Below are 23,223 nucleotides of genomic sequence, written 5' to 3' on the forward strand. Positions count from 1 at the left end.
GAGTACTTCTTCCGTTGTTCTTCCTTTTGTGATCTAATCGGCAATCTCCTTGTTCCAAATTAGCCACGATTCCAAATTACCCCAACTTGTATAAATATATAAATAACCATAAGACAAACATTATATCGACATCAAAATGAAGGTGCGTCTACCTGAGAGAAATGGAGGGATCTAGTGGTTCAGTTTGCAAGAGCGTTAGCTCCTTGGCGGAAAGATTCCTGGCTTAACGCTCGCAGTTGTAAGTTCGAGTCCCACCCGGTGTAAGGTTGAAGGAGATGATTTTCACATGTGAGAAAATTTAATGAAATTATACCGCTCTTCACAGCTGTTTGTAGATCGTTGTGAATCGCGATGTGTATGAGAAACGACAAAGATTTTGGTAAGAGGGAGTGGGCGTTTTATCAACAAATCATTACATCAGTCGCAAACCAATTAAGATTGGCTTGAAAAGCAATATGACATACACGGGTTTTCGATTGAAATCCGTTCTAATTTTTCAAATCTAGTATTTTGCAATCCAAGATTATTACTAAAAAAAACTGCGCTCTCTTGGAGTTCGAGCAGTTAAAATGCCGAAGAAGTATCGCAGAGTATGCGATGAAGATAGCCCTTCGCAATGAATTAGTTCGCTCATTGTGCGTTCGAAAATTGATCATATCGAAAATTTGAAATAAGTCCTCAATTTTTTTTTAATATATAATATATAAAAATATTGCTACTGTTGTGTTCAATAAATCGGTCGCTCAAAATAGAAAAGGAATAACTCTCACAGAGGCAAATTTCACAGGAGAGCGATTTTTGTAAAAAATCGAGTTGTTCGACTCTGAGTCGTCGAAATAATTATAACAGGTGGAGCAAAATTCATATCGATTGTCATACATCGTAACCTTATCATCAACGTTAAAAGCTCAACCATTTTTTTTCTAAAATGTGTGTACTTTTATGTATTATAAAATTGAAAATTTTAAATAAATTTTCAATTATCAAGGAAGGAAAATGAAGAAATGAAACTAAATGAACCTAACAATCTTTACAGACCAGAGGATTATCCTAGAGATAGCTTAGTGGAAAATCGTTGGAGGATTTAATGATTACTCTTTAAGTTGTCTTTCGACTAATACATGTCTACACAGAAGCTAGTTTGTGTCCAAATTTGAGGAATGGGTGAAATTTTCACGCTGACGGTAAGGATTTAATGGGTAATATGATCATGCCCTTAACTTACTTAAAACAGAAAGCTCACTCGAGTATGTCGTTAATGGAAGATAAGTTTGGGGCCTAAGGGTATTTTTGCAATTTTAAATAATAAAAGACAGATGTTTCAAAGATCTCCTTTTTCGACAAAACCAAAGCCAAAAGACCCTTGGTGTAGAGATCAAAATTTTTCTTGTTTACCGTAAAACAGTGTTATGATAGTGATCTGATAGCACCTATTAACACGAAGTAATATGAGTATGATATTCAATTTAACAAGTTCACGAGCCACCCTTCAATGGGGTCCCAATGAAAAGCACCCCCATGGGAGTGTGAGAAAAAACGGCACGAGGAGAAAAAGCGGCAGTCAATCGATAAAGATAACGCCAACTTGCTGCTGCTTGGCTTTTATATTATGTATAATGGTGTGTAATGGATTTTTACACAAAATACGATTGTGTCACGCACAAAAATTTCCAAAACCACCCACCCAGAGAGTCACCCACGAAAAGTTGACAGAATATATTTTTTTCCTCACCTACAGCTAATTTATATATTCCTCCTCTCTTTTGCAGTATTTTTGAGGCCATTTCTCCGTCTGTTTTACATGAGGAAAAATATGGGTGAAAATTCATGTGGGCGTCCAAGTGATGTGAAAGTTTTATTTTCACTTCCATGTGTGCCACATTCTGGTCAGGCTTTTCCGTCCACAAAAGTCTCTTCCCGAAAATGGACAGGAATTGGGATCAGTGCCAGTTTTGGGCTAGAGAGGAAGGTAACATAGAAGATTGTTGTACTTCAAGGAGACTTGACTTATTTGAAAAATGAAAAATAAAGTTTTAACACGGTCATCAACCCCTCTTCATTGCCATATACTGTGGTAGTTCACAAAAACAAGACTGAAAACAAAGAGAGGTTAAAAACACCGCTTTTTTTTGGGCAATGGTTTTGAAAAAAATATTCACATATTTTTAGACATGTTTTGCAAAAATTTTCACCAATTTGAGCATAAATTTTGATGGGTTGGCAAGTCTGACCATCGGAATATGTTGGGGTTTACCTTTCTGACCAGTGTCAGTGACAAAATGTGAAAGAATACATAATGGTCGGGTAGTGAAGGCTATAAAGGTATTAATTTGAATTCCTGATTTCTATTTATTGCTCGAACTCTAAAAAACGTTTCATCTACAATTGTTTGATTTTTAATTGCATTATGTACCTTTTAAATTAACTTTAATTTTATATTGATTTATTTTACTTAGCTTTATCCTATAATACTTATAGCCTTACCAATAGAAGGATAAGGTCCATAATATGTTTGTTTTATCAGTTTTTTAAAACCCTAGATACCAAATATTTTGAGTCATCGCTTCTACACTGAAAGAAATCCGAAAAAGTTAAAATAACATTCCTGAAATGTTTATTTTACCCTGCAGTATTGATCAGAAATCGGTGTAAATATTATGCTTTTTAGATGTAGGGGTTAAAGTTACCCTTTTTCATGTGAATTTTACCCTTAAAAACGTGTAAAATTAACATTAAAAAATGTTGATATATTTTTACACCTAAAAAGTGTTAAAGTTATGAGGAATAGAGCTAATCGCACCCCCGTTTTTTTCTCAGTGTATATATCCGGGAATTGTGCTTTGATCTAGTCCATCCAGTTGTTCTAAAGTTAAAGAATTAATGCCATTAGATGGTTCTCCTCAAATAACTTTGTTAAGATTGCGGTGATTTTATTGAAGCTCTTGGAATCTTGTATAAATTACAAATCGTCAATACTAAACTAATCGGTAAAATTAATTTTTAACCTTTTTACGTTTGCTTTCAATTTTTGAATTTCTATTTAACTTTTAATTGTTTTTAAACTTTCATAGGACTTTTGATGTAATTTATAATTTTCTGGGGTTCGAGCGCTCTGCGAATGTTCCTTTGTCATTGTTTTTATCCATCACCTAATTTAATTTTTAAATGCTTCTTTAACCTATTCCATGATTCCCCATTGACTATTCAATTTCACATTCTTTATGCTCCCTTTCTGACCACTTCCACACCACATCCTCTCGCACCCTTCTAGCTCATGTCCCACTGGTTCTTTATATGTACATATAATCTGCCTTTCATTTATACCAGAATGAATCCACCAAAATTACCAAGGCAAATTGAATGGGGTCAGATCCATTTTGTAGCAAAAGAATGCATAAATTTTCCAATTAAATGACACTTATGTCGATTTATAAATACAATTAGATGTCGCAATAGAGTTCAACTCTTCTGCTATGCTTTTTTTTCAATGTTCAGGGGTTGAACGACGCATAAATATTAATTGACTCAGTCAAATGGCCAAAATGCGACACTCACTCAGACGGGTATATATATGGGTGTAAAAAAAATCATTTAAAATTTTTTTCTACAATATTGAATTGCCTTCAGATGTTTATTAAAGGTACACAAAACATTCTTCTATGGGTGTTTTCTCCTATTGAGCATAGCAGAGAGGGAGAGAAAGTGTACACAGTAAGTTGGTAAAATATTGGCATACAAATATCGATGATATCACCTGTCTGTCCACATGATATTCCCACTTTGGCTTGCATATTGTACTGGGTGGTGTTCACCTTTTTTTGAGCATTAAACATTTTGTCGATCCTGAGCAAACAACCCTCCTCCCTTCATCGACACACTGCAGAAATGTTTCAACTCCATATTTCAACATCTACATAAATATCATGTACAGTCTTTTGCCATCGTGCTCCTCTCCATAAACCAGTCATTTTAGCCTGGCAGTTGGTTATGCTGTGAAAGTTTGGACGAAAGAATGATGAACATTTTCTTATAAGGCAACTCAGACATTTCGATAGGAATGCATGAATTTCTCTGCACGTAAAGTCAATTTCATCAAAGGACAGGGAATTTGATTTTTGATTGTATTTCCGAAAATGAACTGCAAACACTAATGTAAACTTGTAAAGTGTCTGTCAAATGTTTGTAGAATTTACAGTAGACCCTCTCTCAATCGGGCATATGGGGCAAAATGTCATCCAAATCGATAGATTTGGACGTCAAAGTCATTGTAAATTCCATAAAAAGCGCTCCATTATAAAGAATCATGATAACTATGATGAGGAACTACAGCGAATTTGAGCAAATTTGCTAAACGTGAAAATTGTCAATAAAATTTTTCGCCCGATTGAAAAAGAACCGATTGAGAGAGAGTCTACTTTAGATGTTTTGGTTGTTGTTTCAGTTAGGCAATTCGTATATATACAGCGTACACTATAACATGCTATATACAAGACTTCTACTAATTATATAGAATTTTGACTTTTTATTTTATTAAGACTTATGATTACTGAAATTTTACGTTTGGATCAAATGGAAATGTCAAAGGATACAAATAGTTTATTAGACTTGATTGTTCAGTATTTCATCATAAAGGTAAGGAAACTTAATTGATATTCGTAGTTTTTAATTTAAATAAGGTATTTGCATTATCTGGAAAATAAAGCAAGTTTTATATTAAAGGCAGACTTTAATCACCAGTATGTTCGAAAAGGATCTTTAGTATAAGCGTTATAGAAAAGATTTAATAGCTCAACAGACCTGAAGATTAGTCGAGAGACTAGTTAAAATCAAACGAGAAAAATAGTTTAATAAAATTTACTATGCTCTATACGAAATTACACAAGCCGGGGTAGTATACATATAAAAGTCACCCATTAAAAAGGATTTTAGATCTGTCAGACAAAAAATTTAGTATGATTGTTTTTCGAAATTACCACCTATCCTATGGATATTACATTAATAGCTGAATAATACATTTTACTAGCCCTACAGGATAAAATCTTGTAGGGGAATTCTGTAATTTTTATGGCATAGTCACATGTGAGTTCAAAACCTGATTCTGCCAATCGAGCTTCTTTGACATATCATATTATGTTCGAATATGCAATTTATTAATTTTTTTTAATAAGTATTTTTACTTAGTGATATTTTGCGAATACAAAAAGTGTCCGATTTGTTTTGTAAAATTCATTTTCACTTAAATTTCTAAGAATCTACATATATATTAGTCCTGACTTTGTCACGTGAACTCAAATGTCAATATCATGGTTGATGAATCATGTTTTCAAAACAGCTCTTCTAAGATTCGCAAGCAATTTGTGTCTTTTCCAGAGTGTTACAGAATTTCTCTACTGGAATCTATTCTATTTGTATTAAATTTTGAGCATGGATTCGTGGTTGATATTATGGATTCTAACACATCGTGTACGTAGAAATATTTTTTTCAATATTCGAAATCATTTCAAAAATTTGATCACGGAACATTTGTGGAGATGAATCAGCACTTTCCATCCGCACCACGAATTCCTAAGCGTATCAGTAACTACCAAATGCAATTCTAAGAAAAAGTTTATAAAATTTACAAAGAAAAGCTTTATAATCTTAAGTCCGGATCATTAATTTTCTTAACCGGATTTATAATTAAAAATCTAAAAAAGCTGTTAGTAGAAAATGTAATCCTAATTTTTCTCGGTGTATAGTACCTGTAGACTTATTTCAAAAATGTTTAGGTTCTTAATAACAGAAAATTATTATTTTACTAAAACTTTAGTATTTTGCATAATTTTAAATAATTTATTTTGTTAATTGACGTATTTAATACGGATCAGTTTTTTTTACATATAAAAAAAACTTTTATAATTTTTCTTCTTCTTTTTCTTGCAGTTGAAATATGTATGAAATATTGCAAAGAATTTATGAAACTTATGAAACCTGCTTTGAGTATAATTATCACTTGAATGGTGGTATTTTGGAAAATGCGCGTATTTGTTATCTTAATTCTTCATTTATGCGACCCTTGATTTCATTGTTCGCAATAATTATCACTTATATGATATTTAGCACTACTTTCGGTTGAAATTTTCTGACTAATATTGTAACACTGAAGGTTAATGCAAATTAACATTTCATAATCACGACGGAAAATAAATTAAGTATGAATTATACTTCCTCTTTTTTTATTCATTCAATCTAAACTTGTAGTTCTTAGTTTAGTTTTTGCAATAGCTTAAAGAAGAATTATTAAAATTCTTTCTTAGTACAACTGGTGATTTGTTTTTATTATTCACATGTTCTCTATTATAATTAATTTATGAGATGTTCTTTGTAGTATCAACAATTCATTAAAAAATAATTTGTTTCATCAATAATGTTCAAAGAACGAAAGAAATCAATTTTTAATGGGAATTTTCTGAGCGAAAATGTATTAGACTATCCTGGTGAAAATTCTCATAAAAGAGGACGCGTCAATAATGGCGGGAGGTAGAGGAAAATGTTGGAAAATAGGGTGTGTTCACATTTTATTTTACTGTGGCCAGAATTACAAAATATGGGTGCGTTTTTGGGCATGATGGGAAATGGGAGGAAGGGGAAAAATACGAATAAATTTTTTTTCTCACTGGTACATTTTCTAATCTAATTAACCTTATTACATTTTTGAAGAGTGTGTGGTGTCTCATGGTGCTTTTTTTATTTATTGTTATTATAATGATTTTCACCATTTTATATATTTCACATTTTATTTATACAGGAAACGTGTTTCTATAAATAAAGTAGTTTTTGAGGATTTTTGTCAATGGATAAAATTTATTTAACACTCCTATATCTGCCGTTCTTTACGTCCTCATGCCTTTCAATTTTTCTTTTAAATATTTTCTTCTCTCCGGAGATGATCTAATTTTGGGTGTAACACACTTAACTCAAGGTAGGTGGCAAATGAAGCAAAAATCTCAAATGTGTGTCTTTGAGTCAGAGTGACAAAATAAATCATATGGAGTTAGAGGAGAAAAATATTTAGTGAAAAATAAAGAAGAAACTGTGAGGGAGATATTTAATTGAACATGTCGTTGAAGAAAGGATTTAAATTTAAATACACTTTGTCCATAGTGAAGTTTTTCTTTATCAAAATGATCAACAGTTTTTCTCACAATTAAATTACCATGTTAATTTTGTGTGAGCGCCAAACATAATTACATTTCCTAATGCTAAAACCAAGTTGATGGTTGTTTTGAGGAATGGAATGATGAAAATGTGGCGCGATCGCCAGTGAATGAAGATCGCAGTGGGATTTATTAGTGAAAAATGCTAAACATTCACTCTCATAATTGGTGACAAGAGACGCTTCAGTGTGCTTCAGAATGAAGATATTGTGAGGCAATTGGTGGCAATAGACATTTTTGTCGAGATCTCCAAGAGCGTCCTTTGCAACAGTTTTTCAACATTGTCGTATATCTTATTAAACAGCTGTTAACAATACATTAAATTCACCGGGTGACACATTTTCTGACTTAAATCTCTTCTCTGTGGATTATAACAAAATTTTAAGCCTTTCCCATGGGGAATTTCCAAAGAGGGTTTACAGTTTACATCCTCTTAAACTTATTTTAGTTTTCTTTTTAGAGAAAAATAATAACTAGTGGAAACTGAAATTAAATTTCATTCTCTTTAACTAATAATCGTGAAAACGTGAAAGCCCATTAGAATGGAATTTCTAGAGCTTCCTGCAGCCGATTTGGCAGTATGGAAAAATTCTTCGGTAACAATGAAAATTTCTAACAAAATAATTAAATATTATTGAAATATTATTATATTGATTTATTATTATATTATATTATTATATTCCATTCTATTTTGAGTGCGATAGCGTAGGATAGACAAAATCAACTTAGAATTATATTATTCTGGGACCGAAATCAACAACTGGTGAAAATTTGATGAATGGATTGAAGTTAAGTGTCCCATATTCCATGGAATTAATCAAATGCCTAGATGCCAAACGGTTAGAGATAGAGACTTGGGACCTTAGGGGACTCCACATAAGTCAACCATGACAGCAATAACATGCGCCTCTTTCCTCCCCCACTCCCTCCCAAAAATCACGTTTTTTTTTCATTTTTTGGATAATTTTTAGAAATTACCTAAGCCAACATTTCGTCATTATTCCTAATAACAATTTTACAGGGTCAAAGGTTAAAAAGGCTCAAAAGGCGTATTTTTCATCCGATTGTTTTCAAATTTAGGCTCTTGGAAAGGTCTTAGAATTCTTGATAAGCACGAATCCATTCCAATCGCTTATGAGCCGGTAATGAACTGCTTTATAACCGATAACTAATTTTTATCCGAATCCGAAATTCAATTACACTGTGCAACAATTTTAATTTTTTTTTTGTCCCTGGGTTCAAATGCTATTTTTTCTATTGCTAGGGTCAAATTATTTACGAAAATATTTAATTTCATTTTGTTTTTGCGCCTGGAATCTAGGCAAAACCATTTTTTACCGTTTTTTGATATTTGGGTGCCTATATCTCCGATTCTGCTGAACCGATTTATTTCTTAATATGAGAACATTTGTTCTCCTTTACATGCCCGAAAATCCTTTGGACACATGGGGTTCTTGCAACTGACACCAGGGACGCTGTCTACTTCTACAGTTGTAAAAAATAAGTTAAAGAAATACCCTGGGTTTTCTAAATTTGAAAAGAAAAAGTCAAAATGTGTGAAATAGTAAAGATTTTCCAGATTTTCTTTAATTGGCTAAGTGCTCGATTTTCGTTTGAACCTCAATTTCGAGGTTAAAAAACAATCTGAGAGAAAAATTGCACATGGTCGAAAATGTAGCTAATTAAATTCTCTATCAAATCGATGAAACAGATTGTTAGGGACAGTTCTAGTTTTCGAGATATTTTTGATTAAAGTTTGCTAAAAAGTTCGATTTTTCCATATTTTCTGACATATATGAGACCACAGCGCCCCTGGTGTCAGTTGCACGAACCCCATCTGTCCAAAGGATTATCGGACATGTAAAGGAGAACAAATGTTATCATATTAAGAAATAAATCGGTTCAGCAGAATCGGAGATATAGGCACTCAAGGCACCCAAGTATCAAAAAACGGCAAAAACGGTTTTGTCTAGATTCCAGGCGCAAAAACAAAATGATAAGTATTTTTGTAAATCATTTGACCCTAGCAATAGAAAAAATAGCATGAGAACCCAGGGACAAAATCACTGTTGCACAGTGTTATATTACTCCTAAGGTATATGTTTTATGCTAGTATACTCCTTAGGGTAATGTTTTGAGTGATTTACAAATCGGTTCAAAGCGTTTGGGAACCGGTAATCAGTCGGTTATATACAGATAAGTAATTTTTAAAACTAATTAAAAACTATTTCAATTAACTAGTAACTTATTATTATTTTAATTAACTATTAACTAACTTAAAATTATTTTGCAGGATCTTTTGAGTGATTTATGAATCAGTTCAAATCGGTTGAGAACCGGTGAAATGTAAATGATGCAAAAGTACTTTTGAGATATAGCAACTAAGTTACAGCAGCTAAAATGGAATTTCGGGACAATCATTTTCCAGATGGACTCCTAAAAAAAAATAATAAAATGGAATTTTGATATTTTCTCACTGTTTAAGATGGACAAAAAGAAAAAAAGGATAAGTTTAGTCAAGACACACTTAGGAAATATAACAGAGCGTGGAGAAAACCTATCTCAGAAACGAACCACTAAGTAAGATTTCGCAAGATTCACCAGTGCATTTCGCAGTGCGGTGTATTTTGAAACTACCCTCCTTATATTATAAGGCGCCCAGGTCCGATTTCAAATCCAGCGAAAATATTGTTAAACTTGCTTCACCCGTTAATGTAAAAGGTAAAAACCCTGTGCTATTTCAGTCTTTTATCGTTCTTATCATAACGTCTAATGAACTTTATTATGATGAAGTTTTATGTATAAGTGTTTTTATAGTAAAATTTGCAGATGACGTCCATTCCATTTAACAGTTGTTGTGTGTAAAATACCCAGTCACAATAAGTTGTGCTTGGCTTAATGAGTTCACTAATCATATTTTTCTGACTGTATAATATAATACAACGTTTCTGACAACTCGCAGCGAAAAGTTACATTTTCTCCTCCATAAACTTTGAGGCTGATCTAAAGAAAAGTCTTGCATGAAAGAAATTGATGACAACAAACATGTCCAAGAGATGACAAAATTCCGTATTTTTAGGTCGCTTCCCCTCACCACAAGCCAGAAGTAAGAGGGCCCAAAAAAAAAACGATAATTATACAACTCAAGTTGAATGCTTATTTCCTCAATGATCGTTTTTGTCTTTCATTTGACAAGGAAAATGCGCATTAGTGTCTTCATAAATTAATTTTTATAATACACCTCACCGGCATCAGTACTAATATGCCCCATCATTGTGCCCACAGAAGTACGCCAAACACAATTTTTCACTTTAAACTGAGACATAAATTACCAATGGACACTGAGGAGTAAAATTCTTGGCTATTTAGGAAACACCCTGTTAGCAATTCTAATCTGCGTGCGCGAATGTGGGTGTTGCTGTATCGCCTCCAAAATATCGCATTTTTATTTGTTTTTATCCACTCACGAGATATGTTATGCATTCCTTGCTGTTGTTTCGTCTAAGTACATTTTTTTCTGTAATATTTTGCACAAATTGTTCAACATTTCGGCAGTCCATTAAAGTTAATTTCACTTGTGACTCTCCGAAGGAGGGAAAATCTTTCTGCTTAACGATGTGTTAATTTCATCTCTGCTTATGAGAAAATTCTTCCATCTCTCTTTTATCCATCTGCTTGTCAAAATCTCTCATCAAAGCACGAGGAAAAAGCATCGAGTTGAAAAAAAGTTATCTTTCATACGATTTCCATGAAGAGAACGAGTCTGGAGGAAGATCATCATTTATATGTGATTCTATTTGGGTAACTTCACAGATATTGTAAAAGAGAATCAAGAAAATTCTTGACTGAAAATTGAGGGAAAATTAATATCTTTTTGCTGAAATATTTATATATTAATAAGGTGTAAATTTTGTAATATGTTAAAATATTTTTCGGTACACTCTTAGGAAAGTTTAGACACGATTACTAATGAAAATTAGTTGTTAGGGCGATTATTATCAAATCTATTTAAAATAGTTCTTATAATCTTAAAACATTATACTCATAATAAATTTATTAGTAGTGAGAACATAAGGCAATATTTACGTTGATAAGTTGCGGCAATTATTTCATAATGCTTTCATACAATTATATTTGCTTGAGTTAATTAAATGAAATCGATATCCCAACTAATATTGGTCACTAATTCCTTATAGTTCTCACAACCAATGTAAATAGATGGGCCTATATTTTCATAAAGTTCTGACAACTTTTTCAATAGGAAAGAGTGGTTTTTTTCCTAATTCGTTAAAGCTTTTTCGAACTTCAAGCAACCACCGTGCTTCAGTCTAACAGAAGAGGTGCATGTGAAAGGATATCGCGTCTTTCAAATCCCACTATCTTAAGGGAACTTTATACTTTATATGCTAAATTTTTCTTGAGTAATCAGTGCGAATATCAGATGAATATTTTCTGAAATCCATTTATCGCTTAAGATTGTATCATGGATTTAGAAAAAATTTGGCTTATAACTTATAGAGTGTCCATAACATAGTAATATTGTGCATCATTTTACCTGAAAACTTCCGTTGGATGCTAATGCTCTTATATATGAATTTGTATAAGAAAATGGAACATGGATATAAATAGCATAAAATAATTTTAATAATTCTAAACAAGCCAACTATTACGAATTAATCTTCGTAACTAATAAGATATAGGCATTACAATAAATGCTACATAGTAACCACAACTAATATGATATAGTTATTACAGCCAATAAGATGGGTATCAACCCCATTTATTTAGTAATTGGAACTAATATGTTATAGTACCCATTACTATTTTGATTTAGTTGTGATAACTAAATGAAAAGGACACTTTAACTAATTATTGTCAACTATTTCATTTAGTTACCCGACCTAAATATGTAGTTGGGTCTATACTTACTATATTTTATAGTTCTAATAACTGCATATGAGCTTGTACGAACTATCTTTTTCTAAGAGTGTACACTGAGAGAAATCCGAAAAAGTTAAAATAACATTCCGGAAATGTTAATTTTACCCTGCATTATTGATCCAAAATCGGTGTAAATATTACCCTTTTTAGGTGTATTGGGGGTTAAAGTTACCCTTTTCATGTTAATTTTACCCTTAAAAACGTGTAAAATTAACATTAAAAAATGTTGATATATTTTTACACCTAAAAAGTGTTAAAGTTATGAGGAAAAAAAGTTAATCGCATCCTCTTTTTTTTCTCAGTGTATGATCATTTATTCAAAATTTTATTGTTTAAAAAAAATGAAATTAAGGGAATTCAGTATTACATTCTCGATCCATACTACACATTTTTAGTTTTTAAATGGCAATTTATTAATATATGAAACATATTACCTTTTTTCTTTTCCGATCTAGTCATAACAACTAGGTTGGTTGATTTTAACATTTGGTGTATTATTTGGTGTCATGCAAGATTATTTATGTATGAATTATTAAATTTATTATTTTTCTTTTGTTTTCTTTTTTTCTTTTCAAGCTAGATAGTCAAGAAAGACCTTGAGTTTTAAGACCTTTTGGTGGAAAAAAGAACAGTCAACGATATAGAAAACTTTGCTTAGACCTAAATTTCTTCCCATTTTATAGATCTTTCTTTGAAAATATAATTGAATATAAAAAAAAAACATTGAGGTTTAATCAGTTTGAGCTGAATTTATTAATTAATACGCATAAGTACTTTGGAGGTTTATGGGGTTTAAGCATGAATTGGGCAGCACTAGGGGAAAGCAGGAATGTATCAGATATTTTAAACACTTATTATTTAAGTTTATTTTTTTCAGTAGAATAATATTTATGTTCAAGCTAATAAATAACTCCTTTTACATCACTTTTTATCAGGTATTTAAAAATATTTTATTAAACTATAACTATTAACATATTTTCCTGAAGTATAATTACTTTAACACCATTGCAAGTTCTACTTATCCCCGCCCTCTCCTATAATGATTTCCATTAAATATAAGAGAATTAGATTTTATTGAAAATTCTTTTGAGAAGCAAAATTGTGTTTTCAATTAAGAGAAAAAGCCTTTGCTATTTGAGCTTAACTCTTTCGCGTCATTAGGGTCATATATGACCCGGGGAAAAAACAATTTTTTTTGACTATTAACATTAATTGAAATCTATCGGTTTGTGCACGACATCATAATAGAAGGATGTAAGATTCTTGGCTAATTTTCTCAAGACTCCAGATATTCAGGAAAAGAAAATAGTTGAGATCAAAAATCACGAATTTCGAACTTTGTGAAATGACTTTTCTTTTTCAAAATTTTTTATATTCATTTATTTTTTTCAGCAAAAAGTTCTTTAGAAACACAAAATAGAATATCCAAAGATTGTATATTGCTTATTTTGATATAATAAATTACTCTCAATTTTCCAGAAAAGCGTGTAGAATTTTCCGGGTCATATATGACCCTATGGTCCCCAAGGGTAACAGTGTTTTAGTCCCAAATCTATAACGAAATGTAGTTGGGACATTGTTTTTCTTCGTGAAATGCAGGTGGGACATCTTGCTCCTGGACATTTCATCTTATATCTGATGAATTATAACATATTTTGCAATATTTTAGAGTATTCTGCAAGCGTTTCATATTGTGCAATTGTATTGTGTGTGAATAAATATGTGGATAAGTTTATTTTTGCCAAATACTACTCAAAATATTGTGACAGTGACTGTTCAAGGGATTTCCAGGAAGATTCCTTGAACACCAGGAGTACAGTGTTCATCAAAGCAATCCAGTTTGCCATGGTTTTGGCCAAATTAACAACTTTAAGCAAAAAAACTCTTAGAAAGCCCGTGATATAGATTTTGAAAATGGTAAATACACTTCCCTTGAGGACAACAGGGTCATATATGACCCGGGGTTTTTCCGAGTTTTCACGCAATGGAAAATTTTTTTCCTCTCTGAATTATTATATTTGATCATAAAGCATTAGGAAAAACTCAATTTTACATGAATTCATCTGCTCAATAAAAGTGGGACGCGAAAGAGTTAAGGGTAGGTAGAAGAAATGTAAAATATTGCAGATTGTTTTTTCTAATCGAAACTACAATTGGTGAGTAGAAATTAACAATCGATATATTAAAAAGAATTTAAAGTATGGCATAATAATATAAATGCACGGTTTTTTGACCTGTTTCAGATTTATTCTATTTTATTCGCATACGACGTTTCGGGGACGATCTGAAACAGGTCAAAAAACCGTCCATTTATATCATTAAAACCCTGAATTGACCGAACTTTATCGAATATGGCATAATATTTTATATCTCATATTTCTATTTAGTGCAAGCTCTTCTATTTAGTGAAATTCAATCAATTCCAATTGTGTTTCCTGCCCTTATATTCAAATGATTAATATTAGTACATATTATTATTATTATTTAGTTCTAGTTAATATTAGGATTATTATTAGAAAATTGAAATATGTAAACTTCCGCAAACATCTTCTGGCAAGTCTAATTCTAATTAATGAATACGCAACAAAATGAACTCAAGAAAATGTAGCAGAGTGATTAAGGATTTTTTGTAACAAAGTTTTCATCTTCGCATCAGCCTTAGGTCAGTTAGTCTACATTTCAAGAGGTCAGTCGGTCACTTCCGAGGTTCGAGCGTGCACAGTCTCACATCTCCTAAACGTAGTGTTTCGAGGATATACCCACCACAAAAGGAATTGGTAAAGAAATAGTTAGAAAGATATGGGATATCTTCGTATCTTATGGCCTCTACACACTAGAGAAATTTATGTCCATTTTTGAAGCAATTGCCTACTCTTTTCCGTAGGAAAAATTGTCAAATATGGACATAAATTCCTTTAGTAGAGGCCATCAAGCATAATAAATAATTTTTGACCAATTTTGAGTTATTTATAAATTTTTAGTTAATTTTCATAGGAAAAAAACATTCTTGGTCAGTCAGTAAGTTAGCAAATTTGATAAGAACACAATTTGGTTAGTAAATAATTCAAAATGATCAGTAAGAAAATATAATTTTGGTAATTAAAAAAAAACATTTTGGTTAGTAAAAAAAATAAAACAGGTTCATAATTTTTGAATATTCAATAATATATCACTACTTGTCGATTTTCATTTTTACTGGCCATTTTTACCAGAATATGGCACAATCTACTGCAGTCATTTCCAAAATCGTCTCTCTCCTAGACTTTAAAATTTTGAAAAATATTCTTTATGAACATGCTGTATAATTAAATAAAGCACATTGGCTAACGCCAATAATAAAATATAAATATTTGTAACAGTGTAATGAAATGGTCGCGTATGCGAAATATTGAATTCCGTCAATTCAGCACATACGCGACCATTTCTCCAAGTACAGCCATAGCTCTGCCAAATAAAATTAGTTCGATAGTAAAGCTCTTTGAGGGCACTACTAAATCAGGTCGAGCTCCACAATCCATTGATTAAAATTAATTCACACATAGATAAAATAATTGCTTAATTTAAAGATTTTTAGTCTTGTATTTAAAATATTAAATATCACGCCATTAATATAATATATAAAATGCAATATTAATTACACGGGTCCCAAACATTTTCCTTCATATAATTTTATCCCTTTCAGGATTTTGAAAATTCGGGATTTTGGCTTTCGGGATTTTGGCCTTTTCGGGATTTTGGCGTTCGGGATTTTGGCTTTCGGCATTTGGCTACCACCGTAATTACACATACTCAAATATTAAAAAAAGAAACATTCTAAACTATTTCTCTTGCTTCTTGTTCTAATCTAAAACTGAACTGTTAAATCAAAATTTATTACGACACCATATATTATGAACAGAAACATGAATTGGAAATATATTATTCATTACTATTATTAAGTTACTATTCATGAGAATCACAACTATCATATGCTGATTAGTGCCTATCGCTGCACTTTACCAAGCGTTCGTCGTCGTAGAGTGAAATTTATGAGACTTTCTTTTAATTTCGTCCACGAGAAGTTGAAAAATATGCTGAAAAATGATCCATTTGCATATTAGGTGAGATTCTTAACAAAATCTCACCTACTATAATCCTAACAAAATTTCATGTCGTCCGATCGACCTCAAATTTGGCCAAAATGTGTTTCGCCACTTCCTGATTCCGAATATATATGTGGCTAAGTTACGTTCCCGGCCGGCCGGCCGGCCGGCCGGCCGGCCGCTCTTTGGAGCTTAATAGCTCCTAAACTAAAAAAGATATCGACTTGCGGTTTTCGGCAAAGGTTATATATCGGGTGAAAATTGCAACTTGGTGCATAGACCCCCCACCCCCCACCCCTCCTTCCGCCATTTTGAAGACCCCCCTTTTTTTGTTTTCTCAATAGCTCCGCCCCTATGGCATTCAGCGGACTCAAATTTTAGTATGTTATAGCTGGGCCTTAGAGCTTTCCATCAATACCAAACTTAAGGTCCCCCGACCCCCCTGACCCGAGCTATAAGGGTCCAAAAAAAATTTCTTAAAATGGTCATAACTCCGGTTCTAATTGTCAGAATTTAAAAAGTGAGGGCTTTTTGGAAAGCTCTCGTGAAATGCCACTTCCCCTTCTAACATCGCAAGTTCATAAAACCACCGCTAGGGGCGCTTTTTTTAAAAAGAAAATTTTTAAATCTTAAAAGTTAAATAACTCAAAAATTCCATTGTGCATCGGGCTGAAAATTTAGTATGTTGTAGCCGTTGATTATACCTATCAAACAAAAAAAACCTTAAGTCGATCCATAACCCCTGACCCGAGCTATAAGGGGTCAAAGTTCGAACATTGACCGGCCTCTATCTCCGGTTCTAATTAACATATCGACATAAATTTTACCTTTTTGGTTTCGTCTCGATGAGCACTTTCAGATGGAAGTTCAAAAAGTCACTACAGGTGGCGCTGTGATAGCGTCAAAATTCATCGAAATTCAAAGTCACTTTTCTCAAAAACGGCATTGTGCAAGTTAATGAAATTTTAGTATGTTATAGTCCAGTCTAGGACGTTTCCAAAATGGTGCGTATGTGCGCTGTGGTTTCAATAGAACCGGAGATATGAGGGGTCAAAGTTCACAAAATTTAAAAAATCATATCTCCGGTTCTATGTGACCGATTTTGATGAATGAGGGCTTAAACGAAAGATCTCACCAAATACTACAACTTCCTAGAACATTTGAACTTCGTGGGACCAACACCAGGGGCGCCACAGTCAAAAAACGAATTTCAATATCACATAACCTCAATTATCTCGACTGTCGCTAAACCGATTTTGATGATTACTTCGACACAATTGTAGAACACATTTGTCTCTACATTTCGTCCATACATCATTTTCCGCTCAGACTACGCTATCACTCCGATTTTGCCGTTTAAGTGTGAAAAAAATGATTTTTCCCATAAAAACGCTTTGAAATCACTCAGATGCCAATTTGACTGCCTCTACTCCACCAAGACACTTAAAATAGGGTTTTAAATGGAAAGTCCCACAAAATACAACAATTCTTTGAAATAGTTGAAGTTCAACAAATGACTACTTGGGGCACTCTGGATGAAAAAACGAGTTAAGAAACAAAAAACCTCGATTATCTTGGCTTCTGAGTAATCGCGATGAGTTCAAGTTCTACGGCAAAATTATAGAGAACATTCTGGTCTACATTTCACCCATATATTACTTTTGTGCCAGTTCATCCAAATCCTTGATATTTTGGTTTAAATACAAAATTTGTATAATTTCACGAATTTGATTCAAGATAACTGAATGGCGTCTCCCAACTTCAGCTCTAAATCGAATTTGCATGCACTCCGAGTTAGCTCACGTTAAGAATCTCACCTACATAAGCCGGTTAGGATTATCTGTCCCTTTATGATGATACTCTTGACTTTTCCAATAAAATTGACACACACGCGCTTTCGTGTATCTCACAAAAATTTATAATATCGTTGGTGGATAAATTTCATCACAGGCATTTAGAATTTTTTTTTTCAAGTTAATTGGTAAAAGAGTGAGAAAATTTAAAATAATTCCTCAAGACTCTGCTGCTTCAATGTGTCTTATTTTGGTCTAGCAAGAGACGAGATGTTGAAGTAAAAAGTCCACTATGAAGAACATGTTGGAGAGTATATTCCTCAATAGCCATATGGATTTTGCATCTGTTCAAATATTTGATATGGAGATGTGTTTGAACAGTTTGCGCGCGCAGTTTTTTTTCTGTTCCATCATCCGTCCTCTTCACGATGGAATAAGACTTCATCCACATACTCCACATACCATTTATGCAATTTTTATTAAAATATCACATTCAATTTATACACAACAGAGTCAATATATTGTGAGTCAATTGTGGTGGATTAAGTAGTCTCTTTTTCGCCTTCTGTGGCTCCCCTCACAGATCACTACACTATTTACCACCCAGTGTCCAGCAATTTTATTGATAGTTCCATTGAGTGGAAAAAAAGAGCCATCCAAGTGGTGAACATTTTGAGGTCTTTTCTCACTCTCTGCAGAGTCAATTATTTAATTTCTGTTGCATAAGCGGATGTGCCCATAGAGAGTTGAGGAGTGAATTGTCGCACAAGGGAATTTTTTTTTTAAAACATCACGAGAGGGAGACTTTCCTCAGTTCATTCACATTTTCCATACACACAAATGTACAGACATAGAGAAAGAGCAATATGATGAAGAGGGTGTGTAAATCATTTCACACAACATTTCCAACTTTAACAATATATTTTTACAATATTTTAATATATTTCTTTAACTTACATCTGTTCTCAAGTACATTAAGTACATTTTCTGTTCCTTTTGGATTTTGTTTCATTCAAAAAATTTAAAAGCTCGAAGACAATATAAATTTTATAATGAACCTGTGTGATAAATATAAATAATAATAATATAATGCAATTCTCAAAAATTTATTGTCTTTTTTTTAATTATATGAACTGGGTTCCATCCATTCAGAATGACAATTTCTTATGGTTAAAAAAGCAACTGTTCACATTCCTAGGGGGAAGTGGGGCAGTTTTGAAATTAGGTTTTTTATCCATTTTTTGAATGAAACTGCAACTTAACATGCTAAGTTAGCTCCACAAACCAGTTGTGAAGCTAAATTGTATTAAGATAATGCCCATTTCCATTTTAAAATATAAGAAAAAACTCTATTTTAAAGCTGCCCCTATTCAAAGGTACCCCATTTCCCCTTACTTTGACTTTTTATCGCTTTCTAAAAGTGTCTTGACTAAAAGGTAAACGGCACTCTTTATGGAGAAAATGTCCTTCACTGAGAGAAATCCGAAAATAACATTTCGGAAATGTTAAATTTACCCTGCAGTATTGATCCGAAATCGGTGTAAATATTATGTTTTTAGGTGTATTAGGGGTTACAATTACCCTTTTCCATGTTAATTTTACCCTTAAAAAATGTGTAAAATTAACATTAAAAAAATGTTGATATATTTTTACACCAATAAAGTGTTAAAATTATTAGAAAAAAAAGTTAATCCCACCCTCTTTTTTTCTTAGTGTTGATGCTCTAAGCTTTGAATATTCAAACTTAAATTTCAAGCAAATTTATCAGAATTTACGAATTACCACTGAGATTACCACGCTAAACAGGTTTTAAAGGAATTTTTTTTTTGTTTGAAAGATTTTTTTTAACTTCGTTGCATTGATTTTTCACATAATAAATTGTGGAAAAAATTTTTAAAAATTTTCAAAAATCCCATAATTTTTTTAATTACGGTAAAAAAATGTATACTTAAATTTCTTTTGTTGTATTAAATTAGATTTATTTTTATATTTTAATAAAAATTACAATTATAATTATTGAAAATTACGTTATTCTAACATCAAGTTTGTGATTTGGAAAGAAAATATTTGAGGGAACAGTTTTCTTCCTACGCTTTTGAAACCGATTTTGGATACAACGTTCAAGTAAATTCTCAACGTTTACGAAGCAACGTCTTTATCGTATTTTTATAGGATCGTCCAATGATGAAAATCTTGAACGTAATAATTACTGACATTCTATTGAGTGAAAATTTGTGCTACCTGATGAAAATTCGAAATAAAACTCGAAATATTAATTTCAACTTAAAATATTGACTTTAACATGCTGTAATTTTTGTTTTCCAAAGGCCATTTATGCTCATAACTGAAGGAGAATTTAATTCTATTGGTAATAAGCTTTTATTTATTATATTCCCACCAATTTGACACAATCAAATCAAAATCAATTTTCATTCGATAAAGTACGAGTCTTACTCACCGGCGAACTGAAAATAAGATGATTCTGTGAGTAATCGTGATTATTACAAAGTTGATTTTTTCTAATACCAATTTATTGAAAAAAAAAACAATTTTTCAAGTAGTGCTACCACTTAAAGGGCAGTCATTTTCGTTTTAATTTGAAAAAAGAAAGCCTGTGTTCTTATGCTTCTTATGCTTATGGTAGCACATTTGAAAAGTTAATCAATAATAATTATATTGCTTTAACACAAATCAATTTTTGCAATAAATAAATTCATATAAATTGAAGACATAAATTAATTTTTTAAAGAAATAATAATAATCTTAGGGAAAGTTCCCATTCATCGTACGATACCAAGCTTTGTAATGACTAAACCTTTTCTATGTTTCTGAATAAATGTTACTCAGCTATATATTTCAAAAACTGGGCATTGTCCCTTAGTTTTTAAAATATGGATACGATGAGTCACATTTATGAGAAACATAGAAAAAGTTAATCATTACGAAGCTTAAGATTGTCCGTAAACATGGGCACTTTTTTGTTTAACCCTTTAACGACGAGACACTTTTTACGGACCCAAAATCAACATTAAAAGTTTAACCGATAAACAAAATCAATGAAACGTCTTATATCTAATTTTGGAAAATCCAACAGAGTCTGATACTGATTCGGTGCATTTTTTACCTCTACGAGCGATAGGGACAAAAATAACCTAAAAATTTGAGTAGTATTTCTGACTATACCAATGAATAATAATTTTCAGTCTAATGAAAAATATTACGTCTGCACTGGTAAAAATAAAAGGATCAAATTGATCCTTTTGCAAAGGATAGATCAAATTAACATGTTCTATTATGAAAAATATTCATTCAGAGTGAGAAATTTGATCCATCCTTTGCAAAAGGATCAATTTGGATCAATTTGATACTTTTATTTTTACCAGTGTGAGTATTGTAGTTTTTTTTTCCAAAACGGTTTTGCTTAAAAAAATTGGAAGTATAAAAAATAATTAAAATCATTTTTCAATATGAGAATTTAAAAATTCGTCATTTTTAAGCTTAAATATTTACTATATAGCAAATAGCTGGAGACTTGCAAAAAATATCCTAGATTCATTCAATCTTCTATTTTGCAATTACGTACAAAAATAAGAAAAAATAACTTTAGGTAGTCAGGAAAAATTATTTTCTTTATGGGACACCAGTGTTCCAATCGTCCTTAAAGGGTTAATAAAGAAATAAGTTTTAAATTGTTTTTATGATATTTTTTTTTATATATTTTAAAATTTAAATAAACTTCAAAATTCCTATTAATGAACTTGTTAGAAAATTATTATTTTATTGAATAATAGATTTATTTGCTATTCAACCATTTTGTGGCACTTAAGGCACATAGTACTTCCAGGTGGGAAAAATTAGCAATAAAGTGTGAGAGGTATAGCGGTGGAATATCGTAAAAGTCCAAAGCGATTTCATATGTTAATCTAGCGAGAATTATTCAAGAGATATTAATAAAGAAAATTCCTCTTGAACGCGCTTTGACCTCATGCCTAATGATATTCTATTCTTTTGCAGACAATTCAGGAAAACTATTAATTTTCCCTAGAAAATAGAAGACTTTATTTTTAGATGGTTTTTTTTTCGTAGCTCGTCACAGTATTTCAAAATCTCTGTTATTTTGATTCATGTTGCCGATAATGTCGATTTCTTTGGAATTTTGATAATTCTGCTGCGAATGCTTTTTCATGTTTTCTATCTTTGTTGTCCAAATGCTTGTCTAACTTGGGATTTCTTATTCAAATGAGTTTTTTTCTCTTATAAAGTTTGTCTTATTGATTAATTTCTGAGTGAGCGTAATGGAAGTCTTTTAGCTCTCTTCCTTCCGCCGTCAGCTATTTAAATGCATATGTTGAGGAGAGCCATTTGTTACCTCACCTTATACATTTCTCGTGTGCAATATTAATTCATAATTTCTGGCTATATCGTGGAAATAGAATCGCACCCAGTTTCATTTCTTCTCTTCTCACACTCCGACTATATATATTTTTTTCTTTCTCAGAGTTCTTTTTTCCTCAGTAACTCATCAACTTCTTCCCAGTTTCTTGTATGTTCCTCCTTGAGAATTAATACAGCATTACATTATATATCCATGGTTATGTACATAAATGCGTGGGTTGCAAGAAAGCGAAACGCGTGTTTGGCGACTATATGAGAGGGTATCGTAATACTAGAATGTGTTTAAATTTCTTTTTTTTCCTTCAGCCTTCCTTTCTATAATTTTTGAGCTGTAACAAGGCGAAAAAGAGAGAAAAAAGTCCGTGGAAATAGAAGAAAAATTCTTCACACTTTGGGTGACACCACGAAGAAATAAAGATGGATCGAATGCCAAATGCTTTTCAGTTTGGAAGACTACCATCGAATAAAAGTAGCTCAGTTCAAACGATTTACACTTCTTCAGGTTCTTTTTTTCTTTTGCGAGATTATTTCCTAATTCTCCGCATGAGAAAGAATTTTTTGACTTTTTCTCATCTATTTTAATCAGATCCACCACCAGGATTCCAGTTGAACAAGCAGAACCATAAATTTTGCAACAATTCACTTAATATTCATGATAATAAATTCCTTTTCGTTTTGGCAGTTCTGGTTGATGGCTTGTTTTTTACAGCGTCTTAATGACACCCAGTCAAAATTTTTCACAACATTCCTGTGGGTGGGTGAAAAAATCACCCAAGCACAGGCAGTTATTTTATAAGACAAATTGAGCGACAAGAA

Source organism: Phlebotomus papatasi, chromosome 1 (assembly GCF_024763615.1).
Source record: "Phlebotomus papatasi isolate M1 chromosome 1, Ppap_2.1, whole genome shotgun sequence".
Classification (NCBI taxonomy): Eukaryota; Metazoa; Arthropoda; class Insecta; order Diptera; family Psychodidae; genus Phlebotomus; species Phlebotomus papatasi.